This window comes from Gigantopelta aegis, chromosome 5 (genome assembly GCF_016097555.1).
Source record: "Gigantopelta aegis isolate Gae_Host chromosome 5, Gae_host_genome, whole genome shotgun sequence".
In the NCBI taxonomy this organism is placed as follows: Eukaryota; Metazoa; Mollusca; class Gastropoda; order Neomphalida; family Peltospiridae; genus Gigantopelta; species Gigantopelta aegis.
Window position 1 is genome coordinate 23,150,023 of NC_054703.1, and position 17,328 is coordinate 23,167,350.

The 17,328-nt window shown below is 37.2% G+C and overlaps 1 protein-coding gene across 5 annotated transcripts in view; it reads left to right on the forward strand.

Moving 5' to 3' along the window:
- The first annotated feature begins 304 nt into the window (after window positions 1–304).
- LOC121373428 (calpain-5-like) overlaps window positions 305–17,328 on the forward strand; it is a 57,297-nt gene continuing 40,273 nt past the window's right edge. For 2 of the 5 annotated variants that reach the window (XM_041500072.1, XM_041500078.1), the window contains exon 1: window positions 305–602. The gene's annotated coding sequence lies outside the window, so the exon portion shown is untranslated. Of the gene's footprint in view, window positions 603–7,957; window positions 8,053–17,328 lie in introns of those variants that run through there. The other 3 variants (XM_041500077.1, XM_041500079.1, XM_041500075.1) reach the window with 3 other exon arrangements.

Genomic DNA, 17,328 nt, shown 5'->3' on the forward strand with positions numbered 1-17,328 from the left:
GAACGGCCTCAATAAAAGTCCGATAGCCGAAGGGGTTGGGTTTTTTACCCTCCGAAACCCTCCCCTTCACACGCACCTGCCCAGAGAACGGCCTTAATAAAAAAAAAAGTCCGATAGCCGATGGGGTTGGGCTTCGACCCACGAAACCCTCGTCGCAGGACCCGTGCACACGCACCTGCCTGTGGAACGGCCTTAATAAAAGTCCGATAGCCAAATCACTATTATAATGTGTAATCAGCGAAGTTAGTTCGGATCAGCGATTAACGGTTTCACTTATTCGAGAATTGTGTGGGATTACAATCGAGGCGCTCAGTCCGGCTGTGCCAGGCCTTTTCATAACTTGCATTCGGGTCATTATGTACTTTATTCACCGGCCACTTCAATCCCCCGTCACAAAGATTATAGCTCCGTCAATAAACTGCTACAGTCGTTTTTTCCAATACCCCGACCATACGGATATAAATATTATGTCCGTTGCTATGAAGTCGGTTATACCGTGTTCGCAGGACGATATGGCGTGATAGTTGGGATCTTAAAGGGAGATAATATACCAACCGCACAGTTTAAAACTCTACCCCCTGTTTTTGGAATTTTCACGAAAGGTAGGTGATATATATGTTTTTTTTTTCGCATTTAAATATTTTGTGTTGATATTGTAGTTATAATTTTAAATAACCACGGTCTGTATTATAAAGATCATCGTTAGGTGCTTTATTTCGCCTTTTTTTTCTTTTCTTTTTTTGTATATCACTTTCGTTTATTTGATCCATATTCGTGTATGAGACGAGAATTGTATTTGAATTGTTGGATTAGCAGCTATATGTGTACAGTCACGGGCGTAGGAAGGTGTCAAAGTGTGTGTGTTGGGTGTGTGTGTGTGTGTGTGTGTGTCACACGCGTGTATATACATCAAATAGTGCAAGTATAGACCCGCTTAGGACCTTCCATAATGGCGGTTGACATTTCAACAATGGGTGAAACTTGTCACTTTCGTTTATTATTTCAATAAGAATACGCGCTTTAATACCCAAGGCTACAAAACGTTCTTGGCGCAAGAGAAAGTGGTCGTTTTGTGTGCAGCAAAAAAAAAAAAAAAATAATAATAATCTTCATATATGCATATCTGTATAATAATTATACAAAAAAAACCAGAACGTCAGTAATCGCAATTCCTTAGTAACCGGACGTTTTTACATGGTCCATATTTACTTGTATTACTACTTTAATACTTACTTTACTTTACTATACTTTATTTACTTTACTTATTTACTTTAACTTTACTTTACTTTACTTTACTTTACTTTACTTTACTTTACTTACTTTACTTTACTAAACTCGCAATTACTTAGTAACTTTACTTTTTTACTGGTCCACTGATTTACTTTACTTTACTTTTACTTTACTTTACTTTACTTTACTTTACTTTACTTTACTTTACTTTACTTTACTTTACTTTTACTTTTACTTTTACTTTTACTTTTACTTTTACTTTACTTTTACTTTACTTTAGCGTGCCTATAGGCTATATCCAAAAGAGGTCCAGGCATGTCCATCCCACGCCGAGTCTCTGACAAGGCTGGGCGTCGGACAGAAAATACTCAATTTAGAGGGACAATTTTGACATTATACTAAAATGGAATGTATTTAATTTAGATGGCGTATCCTCAAAAGTAAAATAAATAGCATTCTTAAAACCATTCTTATTATTACAAATATATTTATTAAAATGTACCCCTCTCAACTGAAAAGCACTCTAAATAAAACCGAACGACGAACGAATAACCTAATGCGATGCGTTTACTTTATATAAATAATTGTACCCGTGAAAACGTCCTGAAAGTTTTCAACGGAGCCCCCCCCCCCCCCCCCCCCCCCGATACACGTAACCCCATACATTATTATTAAAGGCCCTTTACCAGTTACAATAGTGATAGTGAGTACATTATTTTTATTAGGAGAGGGTGTAATATTTTAAAATGCATTATGTACAGATAATCATCCTGTCAAATTATATTAATTATTACATGTATGTCCATTAAAAAGAAAACAATTCGTGATATTCATTCATTAAATAGGAAGTTTGTCCAGTTCCAACATGTGCCCCTCGAACTGTATATCGAACGTCGTGTTATATGCTGTTCTCTCTGTTGCAAAATGCAAATAAAAGATCCCTTATTGCTAAAAAAAAAAACAAAAAAACAAAAAAAAACACAACAAAAAAAACACAAAAAAAAAAAACCCCACAAAAAACTCAACATAACAAAACAAAACAAAATAAAAAGAAGAAAATGCATGTAGTTTCTGTTTCAGAATTAACCAATACTGGACATACAGTAGTCTATGGTCAACTAATCAGCGTGCTCTTCTGATGTCGTTAAACAATACAGATTTTAACTACGGACCATGTGTCAGAATTATAAAATATTTGATATCCAAAGCCGATGATTAATTAATCAATGTGCTCTAGCAGGGCCGTACCCTGATCAAAATCCTAGGGCCCTGTCTAATTATGTTATTAAATAAAACAATCGTTAAATGGAGACTATGTCAGACAGACTGACAGACAGACAGACAAAACATTATTCAACTCACGGCGATGCATTGAGGTGGTTTACAAACATATAATACAGACAGCTGCAGTAAACGCTTGTCAAAATTATAAGATATATATATATATATATAGTCAAAACTGTCTAAAGCGGTCACACACGGGAGTAGATAAAAATGACCGCTTAAGACAGGTGGCCGCTGATTACAGGTTGCGACATATAGTCTTTAAAACATATGTTGTTGTTTCTTGTTTTAGCGTCTGTACTGCTAATTAATGGATGTGTGCACAATTTACTATAAATAAACTTTTGACATTCAGGAAAAACTGCAACTGGAATGTATTAAATTAACCGTTCTCAACAAGTTTGTTTTCTCTTTCGATTTAATTATTAAATTTCTAGTTGTATATACATGCGGTGTATTGTCATAGTGAATCTACAAATGTCAATCGTAGCCTGCCCAGAGGCAATTAGATGCTTTCCATAGTCATACTTTCTTAACTGATACACAGTAGGGATGTCGGCCCGAAGGTGTGAAGATCGGTTATTTGCTGCACCTTATCGCTGTTGTTAAATATCAATTTTATATAATAGTAAATATTTACTGCGGCCGCTTAATACAGGTATTTTAGCGATTTGGGATCCGATTTGGGTGGCCGCTGGCCGCGTTAGACAGGTGACCGCTTATTACGGGTGCATTTACGTTATAAATCGTTTGGGAGGGAAACACAATAGGTATAATAATAAAACAGTGTTATAAGCAGGAGTATACTTTAGATGTTAAGCATTACGTACTGTCTATAATTATGCTGTACAGATATTTTTAGGAACATACATAATTTCTTGATAGCTTTTTCGAATTAAATAATTGACAGAATTTATAAGTATTGGGTCTGTCATAATAATAGTTTTTTTTAGATATATGAATCTCTTATTTGCGAAATATGTACATTGAAATAAATATATGTCAGAATTATCAAATGTTTGACATCCAAAAGCCGATAATTATTTTATTAGTTTGCTCTGGTGATGTTATTAAAGGGACATTCCTGAGTCTGCTGCACTTTTTAAGATGTTATTGATTAACAGAGACTTTTTAACGGTTGTATCAAATATATTTTTCTGCATAAGATATTAGTGGTTGTATATTAAACGTGTTTCTGATCGTTCTAATATTTGTACTAGGTTAAATTTCATCTTATTCCCTAAAATATAGTTTTTTCGTACGTACGAAATCATTTGAAGACAAATCCAGTTTGGGCTTCTTAGAAATATTAAGACGACCAGAAACACATTGAATATATAGACACTGATATTAAAATATATTTAATATGTATGTTTATTCGTAGAAATATTGTATTAGTCGGAAACATCTTACAATGTAACAAACTCAGGAATGTCCCTTTAAACCAAGTCTTATTTAATTGAAGACTTATGTATTACAATTATCAAATGTTTGGCGTCCAAAATCCAATGTCTTATAGTGATGTCGTTAAACAAAAACTAGCCTTAATTGGAGATTAGGGGCGAGACGTAGCCCAGTGGTAAAGCGCTCGCTTGATGCGCGGTCGATTTGGGATCGATCCCCGTCGGTGGTCCCATTGGGCTATTTCTCGCTCCAGTCATTGCACCACGACTGGTACATCAAAGGCCGTGGTATGTGCTATCCTGTCTATGGGATGGTGCATATATAAGATCCCTTGCTGCTAATCGAAAAGAGTAGCCCATGATGTGGCGACAGCGGGATTCCCTCCCTCAATATCTGTGTGGTCCTTAACCATATGTCTGATGCCATATAACCGTAAATAAAATGTGTTCAGTGCGTCGTTAAATAAAACATTTCCTTTCTGCTTCGTGGAACGGTGCTCTGGTCATCACCTAGGAGCAGCCAGTCGCATGTCTTTAAATTGTTATCACACACATATGTGTTAACAGTGTGTATTACAAAAAAACAAAAAAACGAATGATGTTCTCACCAACGAATGTATAAGAAACCTGAATAACGCCATCTCTCGGTGACTCATTGGTTCAGTGCTTCAAGGTCAAGACCAAAACAATAGCAAGTGACGTCACAGCACATCCAGTTTAATGGGGGGGGATGACGTCAATCAATGCAATAGATCTATATTGACATGCAATGAACTGAGATGTCATTTAAAAACCTCGATACGTATCTAGTCACTGACAAATACTAGTCATGCGAGAACTACACAAAATTGTTTCGCAATGTCCATGACTCACGTCTATAATTACCTCTGATGTAATCACTGCAGTGGCGAATCGGGGGTGGGGGGACAGACTTTGCCAAAGTTATATTTTCATTTTCAACGTTGGAGAATCGGGCCCCCTAAATGGAATTTTCTTGATCCAAAAAAGTTAAAGTTAGTTTTGTTTAACGACACCACTAGAGCACATTGATTTATGAATCATCGGCTATTGGATGTCAAACATTTGGTAATTCTGATATTACAGTCCTAGAGAAGAAACCCGTTACATTTTTTTCAGTAGTAGTAAGGAATATTTTATATGCACAGGTAATCGTCCTTCAATATATATGTCAAATTATATTAATTATTACATGTATGTCCATTAAAAAGAAAACAATTCGTGATATTCATTTATTAAGCACAAGTCTGTTCGGTTTCGACATGTGCCTCTCGAACTGTATATCGAACGTCGTGTTATATGCTGTTCTCTCTGTTGCAAAACTGGCCTCGGTGGCGTCGTGGTTAGGCCATCGGTCTACAGGCTGGTAGGTACTGGGTTCGGATCCCAGTAGAGGCATGGGATTTTTAATCCAGATACCGACTCCAAACCCTGAGTGAGTGCTTCGCAAGGCTCAATGGGTAGGTGTAAACCACTTGCACCGACCAGTGATCCATAAGTGGTTCAACAAAGGCCATGGTTTGTGCTATCCTGCCTGTGGGAAGCGCAAATAAAAGATCCCTTGCTTCTAATCGGAAAGAGTAGCCCATGTAGTGGCGACAGCAGGTTTCCTCTCAAAATCTGCGTGGTCCGTAACCATATGTCTGACGCCATATAACTGTAAATAAAATGTGTTGAGTGCGTCGTTAAATAAAACATTTCTTTCTCTGTTGCAAAATTCAAATAAAAGATCCGTTACTGCTAAAAAAAAAAGAGAAAAAAAAAAAAGAGAAGAAAAACAAAGAAAATGCATGTAGTTTCTGTTTCAGAATTAACCAATACTGGACATACAGTAGTCTCTGATTAACTAATCAGTGTGCTCCTCTGATATCATTAACCAATACAGATTTTAACTAAAGACCTATGTGTCAGAATTATAAAATGTTTGATATCCAAAGGCGATGATTAATTAATCAATGTACTCTAGTGATGTTATTAAGGCTATGCCAGAATTATGAAATGTTTGAAATCCAAAAGCCGATAATTATTTTATCAGCGTGCTCAGGCCCCGTGGTTATAAACCTTAAAGTCTAGACTTTAATAAAGTCCAGACTTTAACGTCATGGCAACGCCATTCAAATAGCATTACCTTAAAGTCTGGACTTTATTAAAGTCTAGACTAAGTGTTATAAGCACGGGCCCTGGTGATGTCATTAAACAAAGTCCTGTATGTGGAAAGATGTATATCAAAGATCCCTTGTTACTAATTAAAAAATATAGCGGTTTTCCTTTCAAAGACTATATGTCGAAATTACCAAATGTTCGACATCCAATAGCTAGTTATTGAAAAAAACAATGTGGTCTAGTGGTGTCATTAAACAAAACAAAACAAACTATTTATTTTAGTACGTAGCTATGCAATAAACTAGATCTTAGCGCTAAGGTCGCTTCGTGGAACGGTGCTCTGGCCATCACAAAGGAGCAGCCAGTCGTATGTCTTGAAATTGTTATCACACACATATGTGTTAACAGTATGTATATGTATGTATGTATGTATATATCTATGTATGTATTTATGTATCTATGTATATGTATATATATATATATATATATATATATATATATATATATATATATATATATATATATATATATATATATATATATATATATATATATACTCGCGGAAAAAAGTTCCTGTGCACCAAATAATTGCATATAGAGTATAATTTACTTGAAATCTGGTCATAAAAAATTCAGTAAATAAACGTGTAACCACATCCTTCCATATCCCAGCAGTGCCCAGTCAATTGCACGAGCTATTCATGCTTTGTGATCATAAGTTGCATTACTAGCATTCTTGGTCACGTGCTCCTTTTTGACGTCATTTTTCTTTTCATTGGACTCTAAAACTATTGTATGGATTCTGGTCACTCAGAAAAATACTTTTGTTGGCATCTGATCGTCGTCAGTGTGATGTCACGCCTCCAAGAAAATGAACTTCTTCGAAAGATGGGCATGATTGCAATTAGAATGGCACAAACGATGTTGCTAGTCATTTGGTGTTCATCAGAAAACTATGCAGTGTCTGCGGAGATGTTATCGACAGTTTAGGAATACTAGGGATTTTCCATGTTTAGTGAGTCGACACGTGACGTCACGTTAACCAATCGTCAATATCAAGCGGGTACACATGTGGAATCATTTGGAAATGACAAGTTTAACATCCCAGTACATCCCTGTGTTAAGACCAATCAGTGGAAGAACTTTACGCAACCGAATAGGTGATCACAAAGTACGACCATGACATGACGCCAATACGTTGTTCTGTTATATCGTCATCGACGGCGCACCAAGCATTGTGTAGACCGTATTTCAGGTTCAGAAGACAGGAGGGGGATTACTGTACTTTTGACAGATAAATAGTACATCTATGTAAAACACAATATTTTAAAATTTTATAAATGTACGTCTCACTGAAATTTTAATGATGCACAGGAACTTTTTTCCGTGAGTATATATTATATGGTGCTCTCACCAACGAGTGTATAAGAAACCGGAATAACACCTTCTCTCGGTGCCTCATTGGTTCACTGCAGTAAGGTCAAGAACAAAACAATAGCAAGTGACGTAACAGCACATCCAGTTTAACGGGTGGGTGATGACAGAACATATTAATTTTAATCAAGATACCAACTCCATGCATTTGAAGTCAAGCGAGAACTACACAAAATTGTTTCACAATATCCATGACTCACGTCTATAATTACCTCTGATGTAATCACTGCAGTGGCGAATCGGGGGTGGGGGTGGGGGATAACCCCCTAGATTTTGCCACAGTTGTATTTTTATTTTATATTTTTATTTTTAACGTTGGAGAATCCGAGGAATCCCTTCTAGAACGTTCGACCACATGTCAATGCCCATCCCCCCCCCCCCCCCCCCCCCCCGAAAAAGTTAAAGGGACATTCCTGAGTTTGCAGCAGATATATGGATATAAATATTATGTCCGTTGCTATGAAGTTGGTTATATCGTGTTTGCAAGACGATATGGCGTGATAGTTGGGATCTTAAAGGCAGATAATATACCAACCGCATAATTTAAAACTCTACTACTTTTTTGAAATTTTCACAAAAGGTAGGTGATATATATATATTTATCATATAATATCTTACATTTTCAGTGCAATCAAAGTATGTGATATTTTTCGGATCACATACTTTAAGAATTTGATAACTTTGCAAATTAGATGTAAATTAGTCGAGGTCTCGGCACTAGGTTTATTGACATTTAAGCAAACGTACTTGGGTGACACTCCATGATTGACGTATGCATTCATAGTCATCAAATAAAAACATTTAAATGGCAATTTGACACTGAAAGCTGTCCAGCGTTCAGAAAACAAAAAAACGTTAGGCATAACTTTATTTTGATGTAAGGACATCCAAAAGTACGTCGTTCGAGTTTGACGTCATTTCCATTCAAAAATACACCGCGCCACATATTCTTACGTCATTTGAATATCTAGTAATGGCGGACTGGAATTAAAGTTGCGTATACAAAAACACGTTGTATTAAGCTTGAGCTTATATGATAAAGAGATTATTACCCTCGTGTGTTTCGGTATCGTCAATATCGTATATTAGGAATGAAAATAATGTATTATGCTCGCCAGAGGTTCGCATAATACAATTTGTATTCCTAATATATGATATTGACGATACCGAAAAACACTCTGGTAATAACCTCTATTTATACACGCATATAACACACACACACATATATATATAACACACACACACTCACGCACACACACATATATAATACAAACACACTTTTAGAAATGTAGAAATCCCCGTCATTAGCTAGCAGTGTTACAATATCTAAATTATTATTTGGAAAAAAAATTCCAATTTAGGGTATGTAATAAAGACAAAACTACATATATGTGGTTTTGTCTATATACCGTTACACCTTTTGTTACAACTTAAAGTTTCACATTATGAGCAATCACCAGGTAACGTGTAACTGCCCTGTTGTTACATCATGAAGCAGTGACGTCACAACACAACAGGTGCAGTGGGTACGGGCTATTATTTTTCGGCTTAGCTTAGGTGGCTGTGTTAATCCATGTGGGTGGGTGTCGGCATTTGGATATAAGTTCATTTCTCTTGTTCAGCGAGTTGGTCCCTATAGCTTTCAGTACTTCTAGCTTTTTCTCAATGCATGACGTCATGTAATTTCTGTTTCAGAATTAACAAATACTGGACATACAGTAGTCTATGATCAGTTAATCAGTGTGCTCTTCTGATATCGTTAAACAATACAGATTTTAACTAAAGACCATGTGTCAGAATTATCAAATGTTTGAGATCCAATTAATCAATGTGCTCTAGTGAGACTATATCAGAATTATGAAATGTTTGACATCCAAAACCCGATAATTATTTTATCAGTGTGTTCTGGTGATGTCATTAAACAAAGTCCTGTATGTGCGAAGATGTATATCAAAGATCCCTTGTTACTAATAAAAAAAATATAGCGGGTTTCCTTTCAATGTGGTCTAGTGGTGTCATTAAACAAAACAAAACAAAATATTTATTTTAGTACGTAGTTATGCAATAAACTAGATCTTAGCGCTAAGGTCGCTTCGTGGAACGGTGATCTGGCCATCACAAAGGAGCAGCCAGTCGTATGTCTTTAAATTGTTATCACACACATATGTGTTAATAGTGTGTGTTATGAAAAAACAACGAATGATGTTCTCACCAAAGAATGTATAAGAAACCGGAATAACACCTTCTCTCGGTGCCTCATTGGTTCAGTGCATCAAGGTCAAGAACAAAACAATAGCAAGTGACGTCACATCACATCCAGGTTAACAGGTGGGTGACGTCAATCGATGCAGTAGATCTATACTGACAGAACATATTAATTATATGATGGGGGGGGGGGGGGGGGGGGGGGGGGGCTACCCCCACAAATATTTTGCCACAGTTATATGTTTATTTTATATTTTCATTATTTAACGTTGGAGAATCCGAGAAATTCCTTTTGTGGCTTTCGGCCACATGTCAGTAGAGTCCCCCATAATGGAATTTTCTGGATCCGAAAAGGTTAAAGTTAGTTTTGTTTAACAACACCACTAGAACACGTTGATTTATTAATCATCGGCTACTGGATGTCAAATATTTGGTAGTTCTGACATTATAGTCTTAGAGAAGAAACCCACTAGCAGGGGCGTAGCGTGATCTGGACCTGCGGGGGGGGGGGGGGGGGGGGGGGGGGTCGAATATGAACCAAGTGGACGTTTTTCTATTTTGTTTTTGCACCACCAGAAACTCCATATGTATAAAACTGTATATTTTAGTTCTGAAAGCGGACCATTTGCTTCAGCGGGTGAATCCCCCGAACACCCCTAGCCTACGCCCCTGACTAGCCTACATTTTTTTCAGTAATAGCAAGGAAATATTTAGAGTATGTACCTCTTTTATGTTTTTATCGCATCAACATAAAGACGAAGGTGAAGGTTGACCTACTTGGTATATGTTCCTCGTATATTTGCGTGACAATAGACTACTCCAGTAATATAACATGCCAATTCAAACGGTATAAGCATATTTAAAATACATTTAACACGAAACGACACGCTAGCTGTTAGCTCGAGTGACCTCTGGCCCTCCCCTATGTTTATATGCTGTATCTCCCCTACAACATATAAACAAAGGGAGGGGGGAGGGCTAGAGGTCAATCGAGCTAGCTAGCTATGTATATTTGGGTGATAACGTTACGTAACAATAGGTCACTTGGTTGAACTTGCAACATTGTTATACCACAATATTATGACAAATTTGTTGAATGAATAGAAAACAGTAAATAATGAAACGAAAATAATGTGGATTCTTTGTAAACCAGACGTCATATTAACAAAAACATTAACTACAATGAAATAACCTGTAATGGTCAAACAGAGTCAATTTTATGACGGTTGTGTATGTCAAAGGTCACAATGACACCATAGAATAAAATCCTGTAAGTATGGTAGGCCATTAAGGATCGTAAAATTCTCTTAAAGTTTTAAACACTACGACGTATTTACTGCATAACATTTAGTTAAATATCTTAAAATATCAGTGAAATAAAAGTGTTATTAGTCACTCAGTGACGATAACACATTTTAGAGTGAAAATTTCACTATTTCACTCTAAAATGTGTTATCGTCACTGTAGATGTGTTATCGTTACTGTCGTGACGTTTGCAGTCGTATCACACTTGTCGCGCATGCGCGACTCGTAAGATATGATTGCAAACTTCACTCGATGACATATAAATCATATTTGACAAAAAACATGAAATATCCTCTATGCAGTTGCCCCCCCCCCCCCCCCCCACACACACACACAAACAAAAAAATCCGGAAAGCATTATAGAAACTTAAAGAAAATTCTCTTCTTGACTGTTTAAGAAGTTTTAGACTATTATCTACTCAGTTGCCCCCCCCCCCCCAAACAAAAAATCCTAGCTACGGCCCTATATACACACACATATAACACACACACATTCACGCACACACACATATATAACACACACACACTCACGCACACACACATATAATACAAACACACTTTTCAACGTCACAGCCCGTTGTTTCCCCATATTATAACTTTATTCAAATATGTTATGTGTTTGTAGATTAACCAAACTTGGTATCCATTTTCAAGGGTCAGCAGATTCCATCAACTGATTGGGGGTTTTCTCGTTCCAACCAGTGTACCACAATTGGTATATCAAAGGCCGTGGTATGTGCTTTCCTATCTGTGGGAAAGTACATATAAAAGATCCCTTGCTGCTAATGGAAAAATGTAGCGCTTTTCCTCTGATGACTACGAGTCATAATTACAAATGTTTGACATTCAATAGCTGATGATTAGTTAATCAATGTGCTCTAGTGGTGTTGTTAAACAAAACAAAACTTTAACTCACTCCCTTATAACAAACCAAACAACCCAAACACTTTATTATTTCATTGGTCATATTACATGACATGATGAAGAAACTATTTGTCAGACATAGAAACAAAATAATAATATAACACTCGAGGGATATGGTAGTTCCCTGCAACATGGTTTTTAAATTTTAAGTTGTTTTGAAAATGATTCTTACAAACTGAGATAGATATCTTAATACTGGCAGACTTTTTCTATTAAACAGTTCGTGAACTTTTAGGAAAGAAAGAAAGAAATGTTTTATTTAACGACGCACTCAACACATTTTATTTACGGTTATATGGCGTCAGACATATGGTTACGGACAACACAGATTTTGAGAGGAAACCCGCTGTCGCCACATAGGCTACTCTTTTACGACAGGCAGCAAGGGATCTTTTATTTGCGCTTCCCACAGGCAGGATAGCACAAACCATGGCCTTTGTTGAACCAGTTATGGATCACTGGTCGGTGCAAGTGGTTTACACCTACCCATTGAGCCTTGCGGAGCACTCGCTCATGGTTTGGAGTCGGGTATCTGGATTAAAAATCCCACGCCTCAACTGGGATCCGAACCCACTACCTACCAGCCTGTAGACCGATGGCTAACCACGACGCCACCGAGGCCGGTGAACTGAACTTTTAGGTATTTGGCCTGAACAAAAAAAAATTGACTTAATATATTTCTTACGAGTATCGACAAAAATGGACAGATTAAAAGATAATAATATTCATCACCTAACTCATTTTGGTTACAAAGGGTACATTTCCTTTTTCTCATGGTCTATTTTCCCGACTCCCTTTTCAGCGGGGAGTTGATGGTTACCTAATCTCAGTTTTATAATAGGTATAGATAGTCGCCTAAATTAAAGGGACATTCCTGAGTTTGCTGCATTGTAAGATGTTTCCGACTAATCAAATATTTCTACGATTAAACTTACCTATTAAACATATTTTCCTGTTTAGAATATCAGTGTGTTTCTGGTCGACTTAATATTTGTAAGAAGCCCAAACTGGATTTTGTCTACAAATATTTTCGTATGTACGAACAAAAAATATTTTAGGAAATAAAATGAAAATTAACCTACCGGTAGACCGGGTAGTACAAATATTAGAACGATCAAAAACACAGCCAATAATATTTTATGCAGACAAATATATTTGATATGTAATTACAATCGTTAAAAGTCTCTGTTAGCCGATAACATGTTAAAAATTGCAGCAAACTCAGGAATGTCCCTTTAATATTATATTTAATAATGCGATAAAAGAGAGATTTGGGGGAATTAGATACTAAAGCGTGCCAATTTTGAACAATTTGATAAGATATTCTGTGTTTGATAATCGATTTAAGCCAGTTTATATTAGGAACAGATTGAGATAACCATAAATAGTTGTCCTAAATCCTCGAAAGAGGTTTTTAATATATTTTAGTCATGTTTTTTTGATAAAAGTAAATTATACATAATTACTGAAATTTTATGTTGTTTATCAGATACAAGTTTAGCCCAATACATTACAATTCGCTCTCTTATTATACCTGATATAGGCTGTCTACCAAGTTCTTGACATAACATATAATGAGGTGTACTTCTTTTAACATTCAATATATATTTTAAAAAACCCGTCTGGACCTTTTCTATCATATCGATTTTGCTAAAACCGCATATTTCTCAACCATTGTTAACTTGTCTATGCTCAATACAAACCGGTATCTCGATGTATAATTTATTGTTGTTTACGACCAGCAATGGTCACCTTTTGTAGATCGTTTGTATATCGTATAGCAACACTCGGCTTTGTTTATATCAACTGGAACTCATTTCAATAAGCGATATTCTCGAACATAATAAAGAATCGATAGAAAGCAAGGCCACAGAAATACAAATACCCCGGGAGTTCCGGTCTGTGGATTGCTTTTAGTTATGGGTAACAGTTACTGCTTTTTTGGAATAGCTGAAATGTCTCAGTGGCGGATCCAAGATTTATTCTAGGGAGGAAGAGCAAGGTGAACTTAAAAGCGTTTTTGTTTTATCTTGTTTTGTGTGTGTGTGTGTGCGCGCGCGCGTGTCTGTGCGTGTGTGTACGCCTGTGTGTGTGTGTGTGTGTGTGTGTGTGTGTGTGACTGTATGTATGCGTACGTGTGTGTGTATGCGTATGTGTGTGTATATATGTGTAGTGATTTCCCTAGAAATCTGGCAAAGCATGGTAGACCAAACACTTTTGGGGCATTTTCAACAATTTCGGGGCACTTGTTTTTCATTAAAAATACACAAAAATTAATTGAAATAAACATTAATGTAATTCATGTGCTTGCTTTAATAAATGAATGGCAAAAGATATAACATGTCATATTTTATTAATTAATAATACCTTTTTGGGAGTTTTATAAAGGCAATTTTAGAATTAATTAGTGAAAAAGGCTGGTTTAATCTCAGGGCAGCATGGCAATGATTAAGGCAAGATGGTGCTAGACTATTGAGGCATGGTGCTGCACCATGCTATAACAAGCTAGGGAAAACACTGTGTGTGTATATATATATATATGTGTGTGTATGTGTGTGTCTGTGTGTGTGTATCTATGTGCGTATATATGTGTGTGTCTATGTGTGTGTATTTGTGTGCGTGTGTGTGGGTACTAGAATGAATGAATGAATTAGTTAATTAATTAAAAGAATGAATGGATGAATGAAATCCCAGCACAAAAATTGTTACAAGATAACATTGTGATTTTATCGGTTGCTACGCAATCGGCTATTTCTGGACGAGGCAATCACATAATAGTGTGGCTTCTTTATTAGAGAGTGTGTTTTTCCACAACGCGATCAAATCGTCTTAATATAGGTGTTCATTATATGCAGTCTTGCGATTTGCGGTGTTGCCTCACACCCCATTTTTAACATAAGTGTACGAGACGGCGGTCTGGGGGGAGGGGGGGGGCAGGGTTGGGGGGCAACTGCTCCCCTAGTGCTGGAGCAAACCTCAAAATTCGGGCAAAAATTATACAGATATTCGGACAAATTGTGCTAACCTGAGACCTTTTACCATTTTTTTGCATCATTCAACCCTCTAAATTAGTTGTAATCCATGTACAAATGTGTAGTGATTCGCGTACAATGTATATATAGCTGTTTGGTAGTAATGCTGATATGAATATAATATGTTGTTATCTAGATTCGGGAATTTACGTTTTATTCGGGAAAAATACCCCCCCCCCCCCCTCTACAAAAAATGGGAGCCCGTACGCCTATGTTTTTTTTTTTTTAAATAATATAATCCATCGTATAAACAATCGCACCATTAGTCGCAACGGAAAAAATGCTTCTTATTTAGTTCTAGTTTCTAGTTCTATCCTTGTTGCAAAGATATTTCGTTTGAAAACCACCCTTTCAAGTGTGGAAATAAAATTTAATGACGTATGGTAATGTGGCAATACACACGATGTATGCTTACGTAGCTTTAGTGTAGGCCATATTTTGCAGACGCCACAAAGGGAAGAGAAAATCAATGCATGCATATATACCTTTTACAGTATAAATACGATTTCACTAACACGATTACAAAATCAATACAAGTAATTGTCATGCTGTCGTGTATGTCGTAAACACCATATAGACGTAGTTTAAAATGTGCTGAGATGTCGTTAAAGAATCCTTTCCTTTCACTCCCCCCCCCCCCCCGGCCTCTTCTCGGTGCCTCTCCCCCCTCTCTCTCATCCCTCTCCCCTCTCTCTCCCATCTCTCTCTCTCTCTCTCTCTCTCTCTCTCTCTCTCTCTCTTCCCCCCCCCCTCTCTCTGTCTCTGTCTGTCTGTCTGTCCCCCAAGTGTTTAAATAATGTTAGACACCAAATAGCTGTAGTTTAAAAGTGTCCTGGGTTGTCGCTTTCCTCCCCCCCCCCCATTTCTCTCCTCTCTCTCTCTCTCTCTCTCTCATTCACTCCCTTCCCGCCTCGTCTCTCTCTCTCTCTCTCTCTCTCTCTCTCTCTCTCTCTCTCTCTCTCTCTCTCTCTCTCTCTCTCTCTCTCTCTCTCGTTTTTAACTTTATGAATTAAATGTAATAATATACTTGCTGATATTAAGCAATAATGTGCATTATATATCGTTGAATATGCATACCAATTCAAAAGCCTTGCGCGAGCATTCCTTTAAATAACCGTTCCTTACGTTTTCTCTATGCCTTTTGACCATGTGTCAAAACAATCAATATTGGTCAGACACCAAACAGTCGTTGACCGGCCTCGGTGGCGTCGTGGTTAGGCCATCGGTCTACAGGCTGGAAAGTACTGGGTTCGGATCCAAGTCGAGGCATGGGATTTTTAATCCAGATACCGACTCCAAACCCTGAGTGAGTGCTCCGCAAGGCTCAATGGGTAGGTGTAAACCACTTGCACCGACCAGTGATCCATAACTGGTTCAACAAAGGCCATGGTTTGTGCTATTCTGCCTGTGGGAAGCGCAAATAAAAGATCCCTTGCTGCTAATCGGAAAGAGTAGCCCATGTAGTGACGACAGCGGGTTTCCTCTCAAAATCTGTGTGGTCCTTAACCATATGTCTGACGCCATATAACCGTAAATAAAATGTGTTGAGTGCGTCGTTAAATAAAACATTTCTTTCTTTCTTTCCCAAACAGTCGTTGTTTCAGATGTGCCCAGGTGTTGTGAAAACAAACATTTCTTTCTTTCTTTCCCAAACAGTCGTTGTTTCAGATGTGCCCAGGTGTTGTGAAAACAAACATTTCTTTCTTTCTTTCCCAAACAGTCGTTGTTTCAGATGTGCCCAGGTGTTGTGAAAACAAACATTTCTTTCTTTCTTTAAGTGGCGGGACGATGCGCGGTCGGTTTAGGATCGATCCCCGTCAGTGTAACTTCTCATTCAAGCCAGTGCGCCACGACTGGTATATCAAAGGCCGTGGTATGTGCTATCACGTCTGTGAGATTATGCATATAAACGATCGCTTGCTACTAATGAAAAAATGTAGCTGGTATCGTCTTTAAAACTGTCAGTATTACCAAATGTTTGACATCCAATAGCCCATGATTAATAAATCAATATGCTCTAGTTGTGTCGTTAAACAAAACAAACAATCAAACAAACAAATTCAATAGCCGATGATGAACAGAGCTGTGACAAGCGAGGGGCGTGTCCAAAACCATAACAGTAAAGAGGCACGTTAATAAAATTCAGGATCAGGATGATGAATAAATCGATGTGCTCTAGTGGTGACGTTAAAACAAAACAAACTCTACACTTTCCCATCTCAAAACAACAACAACAACCCCAACAACCAACACCCCCCCCCCCCCCAAAAAAAAAAAAAAAAAAAAAAAAAAAAAAAAACCTCGTCGTGTCTGTAATGACTAACTGTCAAGCATATATACATGTATATAGACTTAATCTTTCACGAGACAAAACACAATTTCTCGGTAAC